At 38.2% G+C, this 22,553-nt stretch overlaps 1 long non-coding RNA gene across 1 annotated transcript in view; it reads left to right on the top strand.

The window, feature by feature from the left end:
* The window catches only part of LOC104008197 (uncharacterized), a 47,092-nt gene that overhangs the window by 14,268 nt on the left and 10,271 nt on the right, over window positions 1–22,553 (top strand). The window contains exons 2-3 of the long non-coding RNA XR_008537407.2: window positions 1,120–1,331; window positions 13,911–13,973. This is a non-coding gene — a long non-coding RNA (uncharacterized LOC104008197). The remainder of the gene's footprint in view (window positions 1–1,119; window positions 1,332–13,910; window positions 13,974–22,553) is intronic.

The raw sequence follows: 22,553 nt of genomic DNA, 5'->3' as shown, positions 1-22,553 counted from the left end.
TGATTTTTGTTTTGTCAAGTTTTAACTTGTTAGGACAGAGTGATGACTCCTAAGGTCCTTATGTGCTAGATGGGGCAAGCTTCTTTTTATTTCAAAGTCTTTTCTAATTTTCTCTTAAGGCATTATACATTGTGATTACTTGCTCTTGTGTTCCTTATAGTATAATATTTATTCTTGAATAATGTATTTTAAAATTTGAATTCTTTGCTGAATTGCGTCACTTCAATTTTTTTTATCTTTTTGTTTTTCTCTTTTCTCAAATAGGAAGTACTGTCATTCTGACAGCAGGTTCACCCAAAGGGTACACCTTGACTTTGTAATAGTATCCAGGACTGTTATGTTAAATTTCAAAATGAGAAAACTCTTTTTCGTCTATTGACAGATAATGTGCACCCAAATTAAGTGTGAGTGGGGGTCTGACTGTATGTCTAAAGTGTACAGGCAGAGATGAATGTGCGTGGCTTTAGCAGATCCACACTCATCCAGGGATAACTGGACCATGGAGGCAGGGTGGGAGTGGAGAGGAGTCATCATAGGATGGTAATCAGGTGCTTGCAGGGAGAAGAGAAGGAAAAGCAGATGAGTGAACAGGGGCAGATGGTGCTGGAGAATTCCATCAAGTGGGCATCAAGAAGGGACTGGAGGTTAAAACCTTTGGGATAAAGAAGAAGAAAAAAAGACAAGCTGGTAAAAAGTAAGGTCTGGGGGGTGGAGGCAAGAAGGGGAGTTGCTGAAAACTCTAGAATAAGCAGTAAGACATCTTTCAATAAAACTGCCCCTTCCCAGATGGCACCTGGGCACTGTTTGCTGGGCGCAAACATGGCACTGTTTCCTAGGAGATGATTCCTTCAGTTCTTTAAGGTAGTAATGAATGACAACAAGAAGTTACTTCTCTATGCTACACACGGTGTAGAATCCAGAGCCTGACTGGCTGTGACGCGCCCATGGTGACACCAAGGGGACTCTGCATGGGCACATCCCGGCCCTCCTCCCTGCATGTTCTCCAAGCCAGGTCTTTGAAACAGCCAGTGATGGCAGGTGTTAACTCCTACATGTGGGTGGTTGGCTAGTGACCCCAAAGAGCCTCTGAGAAACTTGGAATTCCCCTTCTCTTTCCAGGGAATGACAGAATCTGGGATGATTTTCTTCTGTTTCTTATCTAAAAAACAACAAAAAGCTCAGCATACACTGACTCACACAAACCTTTTGCTAGAGGCAGCTCTGTAGACTTAAGACGCTGTCATTTTTCAGAAGAACCCAGCTTGCTTTGGAACTACAGTCAGCCCTGCAACTCACCCTCACCTTGGACCCTGCTGCTGCTGTCTGTAAAGGTGAGTGAGATAATACCTGCTGCTCAGCTCAGGTCCCTCTGTCCAACAACCTGGGTCTGCTGTTGGGAACAAAGAACAGGAGAACAAAGAAAAACTCCCAGCGGCCTTACGGACCACACGGCTTTGCAGCAGACTCAGCCGAACAGTTGTCGAAACACCTGTCACCAGTATGTGGTTTTTAATGATGAGCTGTCGCTGCATTTCTGAGTTGCTCTAGTTCTTACTTATGTTATTGCATGTGTTATATCATTTAAAAATGCCACTTAGCTCATTTTGAAATGGAAGATTACATTTTGATCAGTTCTGGGACCTATTTTAGTGGCATATTTTCATGATCTGTGGGAATGTTATTTTATTCGTGATCTTTTTTCTTATAATAACTTTATATGGACTTTGATGTGCATGCTTTTCTGTTATTCGATTTCATGCAAAATTAATTTCCTAAACTTTTGGAAGAAGGTATGATGCAGAGTGGCTTTGCTAACTTGCTAGAGCTCCCTCTTCTGTTGTTTTGTGAAGTGTTAAAAAATATAGTGATGTCCTTGCTGAGATTTTGTGGCTCTGTTCATCTCCTCTATTTTCATGTGGATCTTCTCTTTTCTTCACCTCCATTGTCCTGCAAGGTGGGGCCCTGTCCTTAGAGGGAGGCAGGTCAATTTTGAGAATTCACGAAGAGTTGACTGCCTCTGGTCCTTCATATCTTACTGGGGACCCCTTGCACTCACTAGCCATTGGATTGTGTAAAGCACTCTCTTTCAGGTGCTAAATTAAAACTGACCCATATACTTTCCAACCAATGCCTACTGGATATTTTGGGGGTCTCCTGTTTTCAGGTTTATTATGTGTCCCATTGTTTTTCTCTGCTCTCCTCTGCACCAATGCTAGTGCAGGTCTTGTGGCTACTAAGGTTTTGTCCCCAAGTGTATGTTGATGTTGTGGGGCTAGCTTAACACCCAACATTTTTTTCCAATTGAGGTATAATCTACAAACAACAAAATGTACAAATCTTAAGTGTTATGTTGAGTGAGTTTTGGCAATGTGTGCACTCACCTTGTCACCTGATTTTGAGATAAATATTGTCCACAGTTTTTTTTTAAATAGAGATAAAATTCACATAGCAAAATTCACCATGTTAACCATTTAAAAGTGTATAATTCTGTGGTTATTAGTATATTCACAAATTTGTGCAATCATTACAACTATTTAAATCCAGAGCATTTCTATCATCCCAAAGAGAAAACCCATACTCCCTATTGCCCCCCCAGCCCCTGGCAACCACTAATCTGCTTCTGTCTCTATGGATTTGCCTAATGAGGACATTTCATGTAAATGGAATCACACAATATGTGGCCTTCTGTGTCTGGCTTCTTTCACTTAGCATAATGTTTTAAAAACTCATCCATGTTGTGGCATGTATCAGCACTACATTCCTTTACTTGGCTGAATAATATTCCATTGTAAACATATACCACATTTTATTTATCCATTCATCAGTTGATGGGCATTTGTCCCCCCGCCCCCTCACTTTTGGGCTCTTATAAATAATGCTGCTATGAACATTTGTGTACACATTTTTGTGGGAATGTATATTCCATCTCTCTTGGGTATATACCTGGGAGTGGAATTACTAGGTATATGGTAACTATATCCTCTTGAGAAACTATCAGACTGTTTTCTAAACTGGTGGCACTACTTTACATTCCAATCAGCAGGCTATGAAGGTTCCAGTTTCTCCTCATCATGCCAACCCTTGTAATTATCGATCTTTTAAATTAGAGCCATTCTAGTGGTATGAAACAGAGTATCATTGTGGCTTTGATTTGCATTTCCCTGATGGCTAATGATGTTGGGCATCTTGTCCTGCGCTTACTGGCATTTGTATGCCTTTTTTGGAAAAATGTGTTTTGAGATCCTTTCACTACCTTCTATTTGGTTTATATGTCTTTTTTTAATCATTGAGTTGTAAGAGTTCTTCATATATACTAGATAAAAGTCTCTGATTAGACATACAATTTGCAAATATTTTCTTTCACTCTCTGGTTTGTCTTTTTTCCTTCCTTCCTTCCTTCCTTCCTTCCTCCCTCCCTCTCTCTCTTCCTCTCCCTCGCTCCCTCCTTCCCTCCTTCCTCCCTCCCTCCCTCCCACCTTCCCTTTCTCCCTCCCTTCCTCCCACCTTCCCTTTCTCCCTCCCTCCCCCCCCTTTCTTCCTTTCCTTCCTCTCTCTGTCTCTCTCTCTCTCTTTTCTTTCTCTCTCTTTCTGTCTTTCTCTTTTCCTTTTCCATTTCCATTTCCTTTTCCCTTTTCCCTTCCTCCCCTCCCCTCCCCTCCCCTTCCCTTTCCTTTCTTGTCTCACTCTGTTGCCCAGGCTGAAGTACAGTGGTACCATCTTGGCTCACTGCAACCTCCACCTCCTGGGTTCAAGGAATTCTCCTGCCTCAGCCTCCCAAGTAGCTGGGATTACAGACATGTAATCCTAGACCACACCCAGCTAATTTTTATTTTTAGTAGAGACGGTTTCACCATGTTGGCCAGGCTGGTCTCGAACTCCTGACCTCAAGTGATCTGCCTGCCTCGGCTTCCCAAGTGCTGAGATTACAGGTGTTAGCCACCATGCCCAGCTGTCTTTTTCATTTTCTTGATGGTATCTTTTGAAGCACAAAGTTTGGTATCCTTTGAAGGATGAAAGTTTTAGATTGTGATAAAATTCAATTCATTCTTCTTTTGTTGCTTGTGTTTTAATGTTATATCTAAGAAGGCTTTGCCTAAATGAAGGTCATGAATACTTTTCCCTATATTTTCTTCTAAGATTTTATAGCTTTAGTTCTCACATTTTGTTTTATGGTCCATTTTGCGTGTTTTTTGTATGTATGTTTTATGTGAGAGGAGTCCACATTTATTCTTTTGCATGTGGATATGCAGTTGTTGGAGCACCTGTTTTTGAAGACCATTCTTTCCCCCTTGAACTGTCTTTGCACCCTTGTCTAAAATCAATTGGCATGAGGTTTTATTTTTGGACTGTCAATTCTATTCCACTGATCTATAGGCATATCCTTGTGCTAGTACCAAAGTATCTTAATTACTGTAGTAAGTTTTGAAATTGGGAAGTGTGAGTCTTCCAACTTTGTTTTTCTTTTTAAAGATAATTTTGGCTATTCTAGATTCTTTGAATTTGCATATGAATTTGAATTTGCTGTCTTTTTTGTAAATTTAAATACTTTTATGCTTCAAAGGATACCATCAAGAAAGTGAAAAAGACAAACCAGCGAGTGAAAGAAAATATTTGCAAATTGTATGTCTAATCAGAGACTTTTATCTAGAATATATGAAGAACTCTTACAACTCAATGATTTAAAAAAAGACACGTAAACAATTAAAAGGAGGTCAAAGGATCTCAATACACATTTTTTCAAAAAACACATACAAATGCCAGTAAGTGCATGACAAGATGCTCAACATCATTAGCCATCAGGGAAATGCAAATGAAAACCACAATGAAACTCTGTTTCATACCACTAGAATGGCTGTAATTTAAAAGATGGACAATTATTAATACAAGAGCTCATGAGATAAGGAAAAATTGGAACTTTCACACACTGCTGATTGGAATGTAAAGTGGTACAACCACTTTAGAAAACAATCTGATAATTTCTCAAGAGGATAAACATAAAGTTACCATATACCTAGTAACTCCACTACTAGGTATACCTAAGAGAAATGAAATAGAATCCACATAAAAATTTGTATACAAGTTTCCATAGCAGCATTATTTTATGGTAGCCAATTGTGCTATGAGATGTCTAGGTGTGGATCTCTGCATTTATTCTATTTGGAGTTCTTTGAACTTCTTGGAAATATAGAGTAATACTGGCTTTCATCAAATTTGGGAAGTTTTTGCCATTTTTTAAAGATTTTTTTATACCATTTTCTCTCTCTTCTCTTGGTACTCTTATTTATCATATGTTGATGCAATTAAAGGAGTCCCAAATTCTTTGAGGCTTTGTTCATTTTTCTTCATAAGTTTTCTCTGTTCTTGAGATTGCACAAGCTCTATTCATCTACTTAATGTTCTCTGATTCTTTATTCTGCTAGGTTAAATCTACTGTTATGCCTTTTCTGTGAATTTTAAATTTCAGTGATTGTACTTTTCAACTGAAAAATTTCCCTTTCATTCTTTTTTGTACTTTGTATCTCTTCATTGGTATTCTCTTTTGATGAGACATTGTCATCATACTTTACTTCTTTAGCATGCTTTCTTTAGTTCTCTAAACATATTTATAATGGCTGCATTTCAGTCTTTGTGTGTTAAGTGTAGCCTCGGGGCCCTCCCACAGGCAGTTTCTGTTGCTTGATTTTTCCCCTCAGGTATGGGTCACAACTTCCAGTTTCTTTGCCTGTCTCATAATTTCTTGTTAAAAGCTGGGCATTTTATATTTTATTTTGCAGTAATTCTGCATACAGATCCTTCTTCTTGAGTTTGTTGTTGTATTTTTCTTATTATTTGTTACTCATTTAGCTGGACTATTTTAGTAAAGTCTGTTTTCCCACAGCTGAAGCCTTTGGTGTCTCTCCTCAGAGGGTGCAGGCTTAGCCATGCTCATGGTCACCTTGGAATAAGTAGTTTTTTTGGTTTTTTTTTTGAGACAGAGTCTTGCTCAGTTGCCCAGGCTGGAGTGCAGTGGCACGATCTCACTCACTGCAAGCTCTGCCTCCCGGGTTCACACCATTCTCCTGCCTCAGCCTCCCGAGTAGCTGGGACTACAGGTGCCCACCACCACGCCCAGCTAATTTTTTTTGTATTTTTAGTAGAGATGGGGTTTCACCATGTTAGCCAGGATGGTCTCGATCTCCTGACCTCGTGATCCGCCCACCTCAGCCTCCCAAAGTGCTGGGATTACAGGCGTGAGCCACTGCACCCGGCCCTGGAATAAGTAGTTTTAGCAGGGCTATCTCTGTCTCTTTTCCTCATTTCTTTGTTATGCTGTCTGCCTCTGTTGGTATCACACCCAGATGTTGGGCTCCACTGTTAGCTAATTCCTCTATTTAGTTTTTGACAATGTCCTAGGGCATAAATTGCTCCACAGTTTTATTCAATTAAATTTCAACTCCTTGGCCAGGCGTGGTAGCTCATGCCTGTAATCCCAACACTTTGGGAGGCCAAGGCAGGTGGATCACTTGAGGTCAATAGTTTCAGACCAGCCCGACCAACATGGTGAAACCCTGTCTCTACTGAAAATACAAAAATTAGCTGGGCATGGTGGCATGGGCCTGTAATCCCAGCTGCTTGGAAGTTGAGACAGGAGAATTGGTTGAACCTATGAGGTAGAGGTTGCAGTGAGCCAAGTTGGTGCCACTGGACTCCAGCCTGGGCGACAGAGCAAGACTCGGCCTCCAAAAAAAAAAAAAAAAAAAAAAATTAAACTTCTTTGCAGGAGTAGTTTTTGAGGCCAATCTCTGAGGTTTGCTTTGATCTCAGGAGGACTCTTAGCGGTCTCCATTCATGACACTTTCTGGTAAATTAGCTGGACTGTAGTTTAGCTTGCTGCTCTCATGGAGCTGCCAACCTTTCCTTAATTGCTTGCCACCAAAACTTCCACTGTTTTTGAGAGAGCCCTTAGGTTGAACTTCCCTATATTCTTTTCCAAAAAGTCAGTTCCTTTGGAAGGTGCTTTGGAGCTCTCTATTCTTGTAATCTGCCTTGTCTGCTGGGCAGAATCTCTGAGCCACTATTCTGGAGCTGGAAGCAGTGATAGTAGCCCAATTCTCTTGCAGTGACAGTTTGGTTGAAGAGTAGGGCACTGGGCCGGGCAGTGGTAGCCTCTGGTCTTCTTGGCTTCCCTTTCCTGGCATGGACCCTCTGAATGATGCCTTTCCTGGCATGGACCCTTTGAATGATCTGGAGCCTGGTGTTCTCAGCCTGCTGTTTCTGATGTCGAACCTCTGCTTTACATTTAGGGTCTAGATGAAGGAAGGGAGCCTCCAGCTTGTCGGCTGTACTTGCCCAGAATTTAGCCTTTGCAACATGGAGCTGCGGGGATGGGAAATGTTGTCCACTAGCCTTCCCTAGGTATATACTGTGGCCCTTGAGTGGGAGCTGAGGGAAGGGGGAGCCTGTCTTCTAGGCCACACCCACTCATAGTGGAGCTTCCATTACCCTGACCTGTGGGGGAAGGGTGGATAGAGGGTGGGTCATGGCTGAAGTGCCACAGACTTGCTATTTCTGCTATGATTTAGTAGAATTTCTTGAATAAAGATCTCTACTTGATATATTTCCATTAAGAACATTTCCAGATAATTTAAATGATTGGTTTTTTTCTTATAATTTTCACCATTTTATAAAAAATTCTGTGGTGGTTTCACTGTGGGGCAGGTCTGTGAAGCTCCTCACAATACCATTTTCATTTAGAAGTGGAATCACTAGTTTGAGTTAAAGTTTGTGTCTAATAACTAAAATATTTGAATTTCCTGTTTGTTTGTTTCTGTTGTTTTTGCTTTTGTCTTGATTTTTAGTCAGTATTTATACTTTTATCTGCTTGGTTATCTTTGGTGAAATGCCAAAGATCACACACAAAAATTTTAGAGATAAATTGTGTCTCTAGATGATTAAATTTCCTTCCAAAGAGAATTTACTTTTGCTTCTGGCAAGCAGACCAGTGGCAGATAACCTTAGTTCAATTAGAAATTGAAGGCCAGGCATGGTGGCTCACACCTGTAATCCTAGCATTTTGGGAGGCTGAGGTGGGCGGATCATTTGAGGTCAGGTGTTCAAGACCATCTTGGCCAACATGGTGAAACTCTGTCTCTACTTAAAATACAAAAACTAGCCAGGTGTGGTGGTAGGTACCTGTAATCCCACCTACTGGGGAGGCTGAGGCAGGAGAATCACTTGAACCCAGGAGACAGAAGTTGTAGTGAGTGGAGATCGTACCACAGCACTCCAGCCTGGGCAACAGAGTAAGACTCTGCCTCAAAATAAATAAATAAATAAATAAATAAATTTTTAAAAAATTAAAAAAAATTAGAGATTGATATGATATAAAGGTAGTTGTGATGATTAATGGCATGTGTTAACTTGACTGGGCTACGTGATGACCACGTAGCTGGCAAAACATTATTTCTAGGTATGTTTGTGAGGGTGTTTCCAGACTCAAATTGCAACTTGCACCATTGACCTCCCCGTTTCTCAGGCCTTTGGACTTGTCCTGAATTACACCATTAGATCTCCTAGTTCTTTGTCTTGCGGATGACAGATTATGGGAATTTTCAGCCGCTATAATTGTGTGAGTCAATTCCTATAATAAATCTCCATCTATCTGTCTGTCTGTCTATCTATCTCCTATTAGTTCTGTGGTTATTTTATTTTATTTTATTTTTTTGAGACAGGGTCTTGATCTTATACTCAGGCTGGAGTATAGTGGTGTAAACACAGCTCACTGCAGCCTTGACTTCCTGGGCTCAAGTGATCTGCCTGCCTCAGCCTCCCTAGTAGCTGGGACCACAGATACACATCCTCAAGCCTCGCTAATTTAAAAAGTTTTTTTTTGTAGAGACAGGGTCTCATCATGTTGCCCAGGCTCGTCTTAAACTCCTGGCCTCAAGTAAACCTCCCACCTTGGCCTCGCAAAGTGCTAAGATTATAGGTGTAAGCCACCATGCCCAGCCTTAGTTATGCTTCTCTGGAGAACACTAATACAGTAGGCTTCAATCCTTAGAAGGGCTGGTCTATTTTGGCTCACTCTTTCTTTTAGGGTATAACCCTTCAGGGTTTCATTTGAAATGTCTTACCTCCTTGGTGGGCCTAACTCCAATTTTTAGGCTCCCAGTCAACTTGAAGTCAGTAAGTCAGCTGAAAGATTGTTCAACTCCTCAGCTATTGTTTTCAAATTGGCAAATACTTTAAGGGAGGAAATTATGTTATAGTCCCCTTTCTGGGATTTCTTTTATTTTGGGTCTTTTGTTCTATAAATCCTAACTATTTTGATAGTTCTCCAATGCCTTCAAACAGGTTAAAAATATTTAGTCTAGCTTTTATAGCTGTTCTCAGTAGAACAAAACCAGCCAACCCACTTATTTCATCACTGAGTTTTAATTTTAATGAATATTTAAATATTTTCTGTAATTTTTTCTTTTTTCTTTCTTTTTTAGACAGAATTTTGCTCTGTTCCCCCGGCTGGAATGCACTGGTGCAATCACAGTTTACTGCACCCCTGACCTCCTGAGCTCAAGCAATCCTCCCATCTCAGCGTCCTGAGTAGCCAGAACTATAGGCACACCACTACACCTAGCTTTTTCTTTTGCCAGGTTTAAAATTGTTTCCTTAAAAAAAATTGCCCAATCTTTTTCATAGTGTCTTGTCCACTTTGTATAGTTTCTACAGTAAAAAAAAAACCTCTCTCTTTATTTTTTAAATTTTTTTATTTTTTGAGACACCGTCTCGCTCTGTCACCCAGGTTGGAGTGCAGTGGCTTGATCTCGACTTACTGCAACCTCCGCCTCCTGGGTTCAAGCGATTCTCCTGCCTCAACCTCCCAAGTAGCTGGGACTACAGGTGCCCGCCACCATGCCCGGCTAATTTTTGTATGGTTTTTTTTTTTTTTTTTTTTGAGACGGAGTCTCGCTCTGTCACCCAGGCTGGAGTGCAGTGGCGCAATCTCGGATCACTGCAACCTCCACCTCCCGGGTTCACGCCATTCTCCTGCCTCAGCCTCCTGAGTAGCTGGGACTACAAGCGCCCGCCATCACGCCCGGCTAATTTTTTGTATTTTTAGTAGAGACGGAGTTTCACCGTGTTAGCCAGGATGGTCTCGATCTCCTGACCTCGTTATCCGCCCACCTCGGCCTCCCAGAGTGCTGGGATTACAGATGTGAGCCACCACTCCCGGCCTAATTTTTGTATTTTTAGTAAAGATGGGTTTCACCATGTTGGTCAGGCCAGTCTTGAACTCCTGACCTCAAGTGATCCACCCGCCTCAGTCTCCCAAAGTGCTGGGATTCAGGCATGAGCCACTGTGCCTGGCAAGAAAAAATCTCCTTAAACATTCTTTTTTTTTTTTTTGAGACAGAGTTTTGCTCTGTTCCCCAGGCTGGAGTGCAGTGGTGCAATCTTGGCTCACTGCAACTTCTGCCTCCTGGGTTCAAGCAATTCTTGTGCCTCAACCTCCCAAGTAGCTGGGATTACAGGTGCCCGCCACCATGCCCAGCTAATTTTTGTATTTTTAGTAGATATGGGTGTCACCATGTTGGCCAGGCCAGTCTTGAACTCCTGACCTCAAGTGATCCACCCGCCTTGGCCTCCTGAAATGCTGGGATTCAGGTGTGAGCCACTGTGCCCGGCCACATTCTTGTACATATGTTCTTATGGGCTAATTCTTTTAGTTCTTATAAGGTGGAGTCCTATAAGTTGGACTGTTGTGTGAAATGTACGTGCATTTTGTAAGTCAAGAGCTATTGCCAGATAACTTTTTAAAAATGCTGTAGAATGTCAAACTTTCCTTAGCCATGTATGAGAATGCCTGTTTCCCTGAGTCCTTGCCAGTGCCATGGGAGCTGTTGTAGCCTTCTCTCAGCTTGGCAAGAGAAAGAGCCTGCAGCACTTTAACCTGGGTAAGCTTCCAAGCGGTCCGTAGGTAGTGGAGGTGGAGGAGGTAGAGACAGGATACCTCAAGAGGGATATGTTGGACTACTTCTAATTGGGCAAGTGGTTCTCTGTATAATTAATTTCGAAAAGGGAAAGAGAAAATTTATAGTTCGTGAAGCAGGTGTCATCAGTTGTGGAAGATCTACTTCATACTAAAGTTTGGATCTATTCATCTTTTAAAGCGTATGCTTTTAAGTCATGCACCAGGTGTCAATTGGTTCATAAAGAAAATTCCAAGGCCCCCATTAAGGTGATTCTAGTAACTGTTCAATTGTTCTGGCATTGTTGGAGCTTTAATTCAGTTCATTCAGTTTTGGCCTTACTCTTTGAATCCACCTCTCAATTCTTATTCTCAAAGGGATTGACTTTGGTAAGTATTCTTGCTGGCTTACGCTCAAGACTTTCCCCTTTCAGAATGTTGACCTTGTCCTTCTCTCCCAGTTTTTTACTCTATTGGGCTGTGACCCTTGATTACACTATGTTGGCCACCCCTAAGTTCTATTCCTGGCCCACTTGTGATGAGCTGGGGTTGGTGGAGAATAGCCATCTAGATGATGCAGGGCAGGTGAGCTCTAAAATTGGGGCTTAGCCTACCCCTTACCTGTTGAAACCTGTGTTTCATTTGCTATCATGGAAGATAGCACAGGAAGTTAAGGAGAAGATACATTATAAAGACGAGTGTTATCTTGAGAATATTCATATGTGAAATTAACATTGATGTTTTTGAATGAATGGTAAGGGAATGGAGAGAACTGGCTGATGACCAGTAAGATAATGAAGCTGTGAGTTTCAAGCAGAGAGTGTTTAGCAGAAAAAAAAGTTATGTTGGGCAACATTTTGCAGCTTATTTTGATAGTTTTTAAATTAGAGGAAATGCAGTAGATGTTATATGCGTAAATGTTAGCAACACATTTCAAACAGTGTTTGGAAATTTTACTAGTGAAATTTAAGATGGCTTGGAATTAGAAACAGTCACATGGTTTGCAATCTGCTTAAAAGACTGCAAATTGCAAATGGTATTGTTTAGTAGTTGGCTGAGAACCTTAACAGAGGTTGTAGAGTCTGAAAATTATCGCTGGCATCTCTAATTCTTAAGAAAAATGTCTTGGAATTTCAGGAGTTTCTAAGCAGTATATTTGTAAGAAAACAAAATAATTTCTGTCCTCTGGGGAATCTCAAAGGGCTGAGAGCTGACCTCTTAACAAAGTGGTAGGAGTGGACAGTGCTTTATGAAGACGGACATTTTATGTTCAGCTGTGGCAACCAGCCTGGCCCTAAGAGATGCTCTGTAGCAATTAATTCTCTTTGTGGTGGCTGATGGCTTCATACTCTCTGTGTTGTAGGGATTTAGAAAGGTTTTCCTATAAAATAGAGTTGTCTGTATTCCAAATCCTTGTGGGTTACTTTATGTAAATTATTCCATTTATTTTCTTGAATAACTTTTGGTATTGTTTGCGTGTTGTATTGATGTTATTTTCCATGATTAAAAACAACACAATTTCAGGCCAGGTGCAATGGCTCACACCTGTAATCCCAGCACTTTGGGAAGCTGAAGTGGGTGGATCACTTGAGGCCAGGAGTTTGAGACCAGCCTGAGCAACATGGTGAAACCCTGTTTCTGCAAAAAATACAAACAGCTGCGAGTAGTGACTACGCACCTGAAGTACCAGCTATTTGCAGGGCTAAAACAGGAGAATTGCTTGAGCCCAGGAATTTGAGGCTGCAGTGAGCCATGATCATGCCACCTAACTCCAGCCTGGGTGACAGACTCTGTCTCAAACCAAAAACAAACAAAAAAATTCTGAACCATTGATCAGAATTTGTCTGTTTTATTGTATTCCAGGGAAATTGTTTCCCACTTATTTTCTGCCTGTTTCCCCTGCTCCATCATTGATTTTTATCTATTCTTAGAGCAATCTTAAAGGATATATTGACCAAAAAAATTTCATAATCCCATCACTCTACCTCAGAAACATTCAGGGAGCTACTTTTTTTTTGAGTTATATTTGTTAACTTTGTTCGTGTGTAATTAGAGTCTACAGTTTTGTTTCTTGCTTTTTTTATTCTACTTAAAACCGTCAAGAACATTTCCTCCTGCAGCTACAAAGTCTGTCATCGTCATCTTTATCATCACCACATGGTTTTAAGATTAAATGATAATCTGAAAAGATGAAAGAGCAAATTTACTTAACTACTTTGTGGAAACTATCCTAAAATGCAGTAGAAAGGTCCTCATCCTTTTTCCCAAAGGCACATAGGTCTGTTGGTTTCTATTCAGAAGAGCGAGGCTACTTTCAGGAAGTGAGTTGGAGAAATACCAGGCGCTCAGTCAGTTTACTGTCCAGCTCAGAGACAAGTTAAAAAAAAATTTTATTCCAAAAACAAATAAACTATTGCAGAAAAATTGGAGAGAAAAATCAGTTTTAATTTCACCATTGATACTACCATTGTATTATATCTCTTCACTTTTTTGTTTTATTAGTACACTCTCCTTCCCCAATTTGGTTTCTTTTCATTCCCTGTCTTTTGTTTTTTAAAAAAGTGGAATACATGAAAACATTCTTACTGTAAAATATTAAAATAATTATTAAGTGGATAGAAAACAATAAAGTTTGCCTTCTTTCTAGCACACTCATCTCCCTGCTCTAGGGATAAGTTACTGCTGTTTGGTGAGCATAATTCCTATTTTATTTCCATGTGGTTTCATATGTACTAGTATATTCATAGGACAATTATATATTGTCCTATGAATAGGATCATTTGTATATTATTGTGTATCTTGCTCTTCCAGTTTGCTGTATATCCTAGAGCTAGTTTCCTGTTAGTACTACATTATTCTCTTTTACAGCCATTTAGTAATCTATAGAAGGAATTATGTCAGAATTTAAGATTATTTCCTCTATTGATGGACATTTAAGTTTCTTTCTTTTTTTTCCCTGTAACAGACAATGCTGCGATGAATACACCTGTGCATTCTTTTTTAGAACGAGTGTAAGGATTCCTATGTGGTAAGTCTGTTTAAAGAGAATTTCAGATTCACGTGTAGATGTGTTAAGTTTGAGCGATGTTGCCAAACTGTCTTGAAATTATACCCTCTGTAATAGTATATTGGGATATTTGTTTCCTTTTGTTCTTGTCAGTTTTCATACTATAAAACTTAAACATGTTTGACAATCTGACTGGAAATGGCTTTTTACTGTTTTAATTTACTTTTCTTTGCATTATGGTAGATATCTCTAACTGTCCTCTAGTATCGACCTTCTTCCTTTTAGTGGTTAAAGACTACATTTCCCAGCTGCCTTTGCAGCTGGCTGTGGTCATGTGACTTAGTTCAGGCCAATGGGATGAAAGCAAAGTGATGTATCGGCTTGCCTTGGTCTTCCCCTTTTCCTCTTTCCAGCAGCTGGAAAAGTGCTGACCAGAGCATTGTTGAAGGCCATACAGTAAGAATGGCAAAGCTTCCCTACCAGCCCAACTGACTGTTTTGTGGTGCAGAGCCCATCTATTACGTGAGAGAGAGCAATAAATATATATATATATATTTTTTCTAAGAGACTGGAGTCTCACTATGTTGCCCAGGCTGGCCTTGAACTCCTGGCCTAAAGCAATCCTCCCACCTCAGTCTTCCAAGTAGCTGGGACTACAAGTGTGTGCCACCATGCCCAGCTCTATAAACGTCTATTTTTATTGAGTCCCTATGTGAGATCATTTTCTTGTAGCAGCTTACATTCTGTACTAAATTATACATGCATTTTTTCAAATGTATTGGACATTTACACTTTTTCTTCCATGATTTGCTTGTTCAAACCATTTGCTTGTTTTCCAGTTAGGTTTTGCTTTTTACATATTTTAATGGGTGTTCTTCAAATATTTTGGAAATTTCTCCATTGTTAAAATGTTATACTTTTTTTTTTCTGTTTGTCTTCAACTTTATGGTGTCTTTCCAGAGAGAACAGTTAAATTTTTTTTTAAAAAGTGAGGGTGTGTTTAATCTTATAGTTGATTAATTTTTTAAATGAAGGAAATGGTAAGATATTATAAGCAGTTGAAAGGATAATCCAACAGACATATTTATATATCAGAAATATTGAAATGAAAGTGCCAATAGAAAAATAACTGGCTTCCTGCACAATGGAAGAGGAAAATCAATGGAACTTTCACTGAATATAATTAATTTTCATGTTTATACAAGAATTATTTTGCATTAATATCAGTTATCTACAACTTACTGAGTTGTAAAGTAGCTCAAAGGCAATGATAGAGTTAGATTTAGATTACCTGTAAGAGTGTGCACTAAAAATGCATAGCTTTTTATTAGAGACAACAAGTCCTCTTTTCTGCCTATTCCAAAGTTCCTTACATTGTCACATTCTGGTTGATAGGTTACCTCCATCTCTGATTACTTACTGTATATTCGTGAATCTTTTCCTTTCCTCATGAGCTACAGATTGAGCATCTCTATCTTGTACTATTTTTGCCTCCCCATTTTCCCAAATATAGTATTAGAAGAAAAACTGGTGCTTCTTAACTATAATACTTAGTGTAATTAACTTACCGAACCTGCAAGTTATTGGTCAACCACAATGACTGTTTGATTTTCATGACATGTTCCAACAACATGAATGTATGTTTTACTATGCATTTTTTACTATGCATTCATAGTTAAAGAATGCCCTTGGAGGTCTGTGGAAAGTGAAATTTTAAATTTTCATGAAGCCAATTCTCTAAATCTTATGACATCTACATTTTATATGTTCTTAGAAAAAACTATTCTACTCTAGAATTATAATCTTTTTCTTTCCCCTAGTAGATTTTTTTCAAAAAATTGTCTTAATCCCTTTGGAGTTCATTTTGGAAAAGATGAAATAAGGGCTAATTTTATTTTACTTTTACAAATGGATATTTAGTGTAGCACTAGATACTGAATAGTTCATCCTTCACTGATTCGAAATGCCAACATTTTGTATAGTAACCACTCACATTTACACATGGATCTGTTTCTGGATATCTCTTCTAGTCCATTACTTATTTATCTTAGGTTGAGCCATCAATAGTCTGTTACTTAGATATTGTTACTTATGAAAAATTTCAAGCATACATAAAATAGAGAAAATAGTATCATAAATACAACATATCACTATCTCAGTTTCAGCAATTATCAATATTTCCTTACAATTGCTTACTCTATCCCTTTTCTCTCTCTCTAGTTGCTGCACTGTTTTAAAGCACATCTCAGACATCATACCATTTGACCTCTGAATACCTCCATATACAGCTCTGAAATAAAAAATTAAGGCATTTTCCTATATAAATGTAATACCATTATCACCTCTGAAAAATTAAGAGTAACTCCTTAATGTTATTGAAGTTCCTACCTACATTCAGGTTTCTCTGGTATAACACACTATTTTAAATATCTCTGTATCAACATATGATGCTTTTATACCTTGCAGGGCAAGTCTCCCTTGCATTATTCTTTTAAAAACATTTCATTGCTCTTCTCGCATATTATTTTCTGTGCCAGAAAATTATTTCCAATCACTCTGTCAAATTTCATAACAAGTTCTGTAGAAATTTTGCTTTGAATTACATTTAATTTATAACTTAATTTGTGGGAGCTTTACAGTATTGACAGCTTTACAGTATTGATTCAATTCATTCAGAAACGTAATGTCTCTCCATTTATTTAAGTCTTCTTTCATGGCTTCAGTAAGGAGTTAGAGTTCTTTTTCATAGGCAGGTTACATTTGCTTCTGTTTGCCTCCTCTGTGTTCTTCCATTTCTCTTGCTTTCTTTTGGATTGTATTAAAACTGTTTGGACTTCTATTTTAATTTATCTATTAACTTTCTAGCTATTCCTCTTTATATTACTTTTTATATTACTCTTTGTGTTACTTTTTAAATAGTTCCTCTAGGGCTTACAACATATTTCTTCAAATCTTCACAGTTGGAGTATTGTTCTACTACAACTAATGGAAGTTAGTATTGTACTACTTTATGTGAACCCCAAAATCTTGCAACTGTATAGATCCAATCATGCCTTCTCATCCATTATGCTATGTAGTTGTCATATGTGTTGCCTTTACATATGTTATGGATCACATGTCATGATTTTTAAAACCGTTTTTTGTAGTTGAAAAAAAAAGAGAAAAATATTATGTTATATTTACCTAGATATATGCCATTTCCAATGCTTGTCACAATTCCTGAAAATCTAAATTTCCATTTCATCTGGAATCATTTTTTTCCTTTAGCATTTCTTATAATGTGATTCTGTTGGTTCTTAGTTTCTTTCTTTCTTTTGTTCTTTTTCTTTTCTTTTCTTTTCTTTTTTTGAGAAAGGGTTTTGCTCTGTTGGCCAGGCTGGAGTGCAGTGATGCAATCATGGCTCACTGGAGGCTTGAACTTCTGGGCTCAGGCAATCCTCCCACCTCAGCCTGCTGAGTAGCTGGGGCCACAGGTGTGTGCCACCATGCCCACCTTTTTTTAAAAAAAATTTTTGCAGAGACAGGGTCTCCCTGTGTTGCCTAGGTTGGTCTTGAACTTCTGGGCTCAAGCCACCCTTTTGCCTGGGCATCCCAAAGTGCTGGGATTACAGGTGTGAGCTACCGTGTCTGACTCTTACCTGAAAATATCTGTTTTTCGCTTTCATTCTTGACATGAAGAATATTATAGAATTCTTGGTTGATAGGTTTTTCTGAAACATTTTAAAGATATTGTTGCATTGTCTTTTGGCCTTTATGATTTATGATGTCAGCAGTCATTCAAATAATTGTTCAATGTTTATATGTGTCACTTGTATCTGGTCACTTTAAAAATTTTATCTTTTTTTTGGTTTGCAGAAGGTTGATTATGATCTTCCTAGGTGTGGATTTTTTATTCTTTTGGGGATGCATTGAGCTTCTCGAATATATAAATTTACTTCTTTTATCATATTAAGAAAATTTTGGTCATAGTTTCTTAAAATATTTTTTCTGCTCCATTCTCTCTCCTTCTTTTGTGCAACTCCAATTACATGGATGTTAAACCTTTTGATATAGTCCCACATATCACTAAGTCTCTGTTCATTAAAAAATGTTTTTCTCTGTGCTCTTCAGATTGTATAATTCTATTGATCTATTTTTAAGCTCATTGCTGCTTTTGTCAATCTTCCTCAATTTGCTGTAATTGTTTTCCAGATATTGTATTGTTCAGTTTTAGTATTTCCATTTGGGTTTTTTTTCTGTAGTTTTTATTTATCTGCTGAGATTTTCTATTTATCATTTATTGTGAGCACATTTTCCTTTATACCCTTAAGCATAATTATAATAGCTGTTTTAAAATCCTTCTCGCTAATTTAAACATCTGGGTCATCTTGGGGTTGTTTTGTATTTATCAACATTTTTCATGAGAGTGAGCCACATTTTCTGTTTATTTGGGTATCAAGTAATTTTTTATTGTCTATTGGGCATTATAAATGCTATGCTATGGAGATCTAGATTTTGTTATAGTCCTATGAAGAACCTTGATGTTGTTGTTTTAGCATGCAATGTATTTGGTTTGACTCAAATTATAAACATCGTGTCCTTGTGTCTTTGGTGACAGATTAAATTTCAGTTTAGTTCTTTTAGCCTTAGCTGGCTGCTGAAGTCTGTCCACATATGTGTGGTCCAGGGGTTAGGCAGGGATTTAAGTAGAGTTTATATACGAAAGTTAGTCACTACCTCTGTGACTCTCTCTTTTCTGGTATTACTGCCTCATTGTATAGTGGCTATATTTGTCCTGAACTCTGTCTTCTAGGTTTTCAAGTCAGAAAGACTGCAATTTTGATGTTTTAGTCACCCTAAATGGCATAGACTGAAGCCTGCTGTCAGGCTTGAAGCCATGAAAATGTGAAACTCACCCAGTGTCATTCCTATATTTTAACTGTCAACTCCGCTCCAAAATCTACCTGCTTTTGGTCTTTTCCCAGTGCCCTCAAGTATTTGTTTTTTTTCATATTTTTTCCAAAGGTTATTGTTTTACCTGTGGAAGGGTTGGTTCATTTAGAGCTTCCTTGGTCATTATCAGAAGCTGGAATTCCATATTTCTTGTTTGGTTAATTGCTAGGCTGCCATTCCTTCCCTTCCTTCCCTTCCTTCCCTTCCTTCCCTTCCTTCCATTTCCTTCCTTCCCTTCCTTCCTTTCTTTTAGGTTTGATAACCTTCTGAAGGGAATTTCCCCCCATACAATATTTTCCCACTGGTTTTTACTGATATAGAAAAAATATTAAATTTTGTTCATAATATTGTATCTGGCTACTGTGCTAAACCCTTTTATTAATTTTAATGATTCATTAATCTGTGCACTTTGGATTTTTCTAGAAAAGTGTCATAATATTTACAACTGAAGATGTTTGTCTTGTTCTTTCCACCATTTATACTTTTAATTTTTTAATTTGTTATTCCATTGACTAGGACTTCTAATACAATGTTACCTCTAATACTTCACCATTAAGAAGGATGTTTGTGTAAAATTCTTGTAGATATTCATTCTTGAATGAAGCTTTCATTTTTAAATTCATAATTAGTTAAGATTATATTAGTTTTGATTTATGGGTATTGAAAAGTATCAAATACTTTTCCTTCATCTATTACAATTTTCATTTTTTCCTCATTAATCTATTATAATATAGTCCTTGCATTCCTGGCATAAACCTCACTTGATTCTCATGGATTAATCATGAAATGCATTGTTGAATTTCATTTCACAGCGTATTATTAGGGATTTTTGTTTCTATATTCATGAATAGAGTGGACCTACAGCCTAATTTGGGGGCTGTTCTTGTCTAGTCAAGTATAGGGTTATGTTAACTTCATAGTTTAAGTTCAAAAAATTTTCATCTATTTTTATATACTTTTATAGTTGATGTACCATGGCAATTATCTGTTTCTTAAAAATTTGGTAGAACTTGCCTGTAAAACCATTTGAGCCTGGAGTTATTTCTATTAATAAATCTCTGATGCTTCTTACGGTTGTTTATTCAGGTTATCTACCCCTTAATTGTGCTAATTCTAGTATACTTTATTTTCCTTGAAAATCATCAATTTCACCATCATCAAATTTATTGGTATAAAATTATATATAATAATATCTCAGCCAGGTGCGGTGGCTCATGCCTGTAATCCTAGCACTTTGGGAGGCTGAGGCGGGTGGATCACCTGAGGGTCAGGAGTTCTGGACCAGCCTGGCCAACATGGCAAAACCTCGTCTCTACTAAAAATACAAAAATTAGCCGGGCGTAGTGGTGGGTGCCTGTAATCCCAGCTACTTGGAAGGCTGAGGCAAGAGAATTGCTTGAACCCAGCGGGGTGGAGGTTGCAGTGAGCCGAGATTGTGCTACTTCACTCTAGCCTGGGCAAAAGAGTGAGACTCCATCTAAAAAAAATTAGATATAATAATATCTCATAAATTAAAAATTCTCCCCCAAATTTGTAATATACTTTCTCGTTTCTAATATTCTTTATTTTTGTTTTGTTTTCCTCTTTTTTTTTCTAATTATATAAACTTATCAGAGTTTTGTCTATTTTATTGGTCATTACAAAGAACCAGATTTGGATATTACTAAATAACTACTCTTTTTCTTTCATTTGTTTATTATTAAATTAATTTCTGTTTTTATCTTTAATAATTCTTTTCTTCTATTTTCATTGAATATTTTGGTTATTCTTATTTATAGCTTTTGGGTTATTTTTATCCTTTCTTGTTTTTTATTAATAAATTAATGTTTTAAATTTTCCTGCACTATTTTGTTTTCGTGTATAAATTTTGTGTGTTCTTAGTGTCACATATTTTAAAGTAATTTATAATTTGTTTTGATTGCTTCTTTATCTAGTTACTAAAAATACTGCTTAAAAATGTACACATGAATAAAAATACATGTATTCTTTAAATATCCTTGTTATTCATTTCTAAATCGATTGCATTTTGGACACAGTGAATGAAACCTTCATGATTTCTGCTTTTTATAATAGATTGAATAAGGTTTTAAAAGAAAGTAGTCTTCTGTTTTGGCAGTGTGATGCCTATAACTAATCAATAAAACTTATTGACTAATTATAATCTATATTGTTATCTCTTTTTGTTTACTTAGTCTGAGAGAAGTAGATGAAAACTATCCTATTATGGCACAGTGTGGTAACTCACACCTGTAATCTCAGCACTTTGGGAGGCTAAGGCAGGAGAATTGCTTGAGCTTAGGGGTTCAAGACCAGCCCGGGCAACATAGTGAGATCTGTCTCTGCAAAAATTTAAACAAAATTAGCCAGGCGTGGTTGGCTCACACCTGTGGTCCTAGCTACTCTGGAGGCTGAGGTGGGAGAATTACCTGAGCTAGGGAGGTTGAGGCTGCAGTTACAGCCTGGGTGATTTAGAAAGATCCTGTCCCAAAAAAAAAAAAAAAATCGATGTTGTAGCATGGATCAGGACTTCATTCCTTTTTTTTGGGTGAATAATATTCTACTGTGTGGGTATACTGTATTTTGCTTATCCATTCATTAGTTGATAGGCATCTGGGTTGTTTATACTTTTTTTTTTTTTTTTTGAGACAGAGACTTGCTCTGTCGCCCAGGCTGGCATGTACTGGCGCGATCTCGGCTTGCTGCAACCTCCACCTCCTGGGTTCAAGCGATACTCCGCCTCAGCCTCCAGAGTACCTGGGACTACGGACACCCACAACCACACCTGGCTAATTTTTTTTGTATTTTTTAGTGGAGACGGGGTTTCACCATGTTGGCCAGGCTGGTCTCAAACTCCTGACCCCAGGTGATCCACCTGCCTCGGCCTCCCAAAGTGCTGGGATTACAGGTGTGAGCCATGGTGCACGGCCTGTTTATATTTTTTAACTACTAAGTAATGCTGCTGTGAACATTAGTGTACAAGTTTTTGTGTGAACATGTTTTCATTTCCATTTCACATATACCCAGGGGTGGAATTTCTGGGCCATCTGATAACTCTATGCGTAACTTTTTTTTTTTTTTTTTTTTTGAGATGAGGTCTCACTTTGTCACCTAGGCTGGAGTGCAGTGGCATAAACATGACTCATTGCAGCCTCAGCCTCCTCTGCTCAAGTGCTTCTCCCACCTCAGCCTCCTGAGTAGCTGGGACTACAGGCATGCACAACCATGCTCAGCTAATTTTTAAAAACTTTTCTATAGAGATGTAGTCTCACCATGCTGCCCAGGCTGGTCTTGGACTCCTGGGCTCAAATGATCCTCCTGCCTTGGCCTCCCAAAGTGTATGCTTAACTTTGAGGAACTGCTAAACTGTTTTTTAAAGTGGCTGCACCATTTCACATTCTCATTAGCAGTTTATTAGGGTTCCAGATGTTTTCATATCCTTGATTTTCATTTTTTTGTTCTATCTTGTTTTTCCAGATTTTTTATTATAGCCATCCTAGTGGGTGTGGAGTGGTATCTTGCTGTGGTTTTGATTTGCATTTTCATAATGATTAATGATGTTGAACATCTTTTAATATGCTTATTGACCATTTGTATATCATCATTGGAGAAATTCTATTAAAATTCTTTACCAATTTTTCAATTCAGTTGTTTGTTTTTTAGAAGAGTTCT

The sequence above is a fragment of the Pan troglodytes genome, chromosome 8, assembly GCF_028858775.2.
Source record: "Pan troglodytes isolate AG18354 chromosome 8, NHGRI_mPanTro3-v2.0_pri, whole genome shotgun sequence".
Classification (NCBI taxonomy): domain Eukaryota; kingdom Metazoa; phylum Chordata; class Mammalia; order Primates; family Hominidae; genus Pan; species Pan troglodytes.
This window is presented reverse-complemented; position numbering and strand designations above follow the sequence as displayed.